At 31.0% G+C, this 1,176-nt stretch overlaps 1 non-coding gene across 1 annotated transcript; it reads right to left on the bottom strand.

Moving 5' to 3' along the window:
* Positions 1-288: 288 nt before the first annotated feature.
* Positions 289-395, bottom strand: LOC135268472 (U6 spliceosomal RNA). Its single transcript, XR_010336789.1, has one exon. It is a non-coding gene; the product is annotated as a U6 spliceosomal RNA (small nuclear RNA).
* Between the last annotated feature and the right edge of the window lie 781 nt (positions 396-1,176).

Below are 1,176 nucleotides of genomic sequence, written 5' to 3'. Positions count from 1 at the left end.
TTAAGGGTTTGGACTTTTTCCTGGTTTAGGCTTGGGAGGATGCAAGTGTCCAGGAATTTATCCATTTCTTCCAGGTTTACTAGTTTATGTGCATAGAGTTGTTTGTAATAATCTCTGATGATGGTTTGAATTTCTGTGGAATCTGTGGTGATATCCCCTTTATCATTTTTTATTGCATCTATTTGATTCTTCTCTCTTTTCTTTTTTATTAATCTGGCTATTGGTCTGTCTATTTTGTTGATCTTTTCGAAAAACCAGCTCCTGGATTTATTGATTTTTTGAAGGGTTAAAAATATGAAACGCTTCACGAATTTGCATGTCATCCTTGTGCAGGGGCCATGCTAATCTTCTCTGTATCGTTTCAATTTTAGTGTATGTGCTGCCAAAACAAGCACTACAGTATATTTTTGAAGGTCAGTATGCATGCCTCTCTATCTTTTCCTTTTATATGTTCATGTTATAATTTTATTGCCATGAGTGAGTAATGTTCTCAACGTACAATTGGTCATGCCATATAATTTTCATCAAAAAAAAAAAAAAAAGTGATATCAATAATACTAAAATAAAAATGATTACTGTATTTTTCCAGATTGTTTTGTATCTACTAAACCCATAGTTCAGGTAGATTTGTATGATCACTTCACCAGGACTATTTTATCAAATGGCCTCTTTGGGCTAAGAGCCTAGGGACCATGAGCTTTGCAAGGGCTTGCTAAAATGTTTGCACTCAGAAAAGAAAATATATTAACCTTAAAATACAAAAAAAAAAAAAACCAAAAAAAAACCCCTGCTAAGTTACAATGAGTAACTGTTGAATCATTTATCTTCTAAAGCTAACATTATGTTAACTAATTTCATGTCATTTTTCTACAGTTATATGTCAATATAGTAACCTTTAAAACAAAAAAATGAATTCTTTATTCTTCATACAACTAAAGAAAAAAATACAAAATTCATTAAGACAATACAATAATATATTTAAAGTGGAATATTGATAATATTTCATGTTTTCTGCGAAGCTGTATAAAACCTAAACAAGAAAAAAACTACAGAAGTCTTTTTAAAAGTTCTGCACATTTAGCAATTAATTCCCCATTGCAGGTTCATTAGTCAACACAATTTCCAAAATAATCTGCTTTGAATGTTGTCAGGGTCAAAGGTAACTTGGAAACACTC

The sequence above is a fragment of the Aotus nancymaae genome, unplaced genomic scaffold (assembly GCF_030222135.1).
Source record: "Aotus nancymaae isolate 86718 unplaced genomic scaffold, 86718_ANA_hifiasm-v0.15.2.pri h1tg000040l, whole genome shotgun sequence".
NCBI lineage: Eukaryota > Metazoa > Chordata > Mammalia > Primates > Aotidae > Aotus > Aotus nancymaae.
The sequence above is the reverse complement of the archived record's forward strand: the minus strand, read 5'-3'. Positions and strand labels throughout refer to the sequence as shown.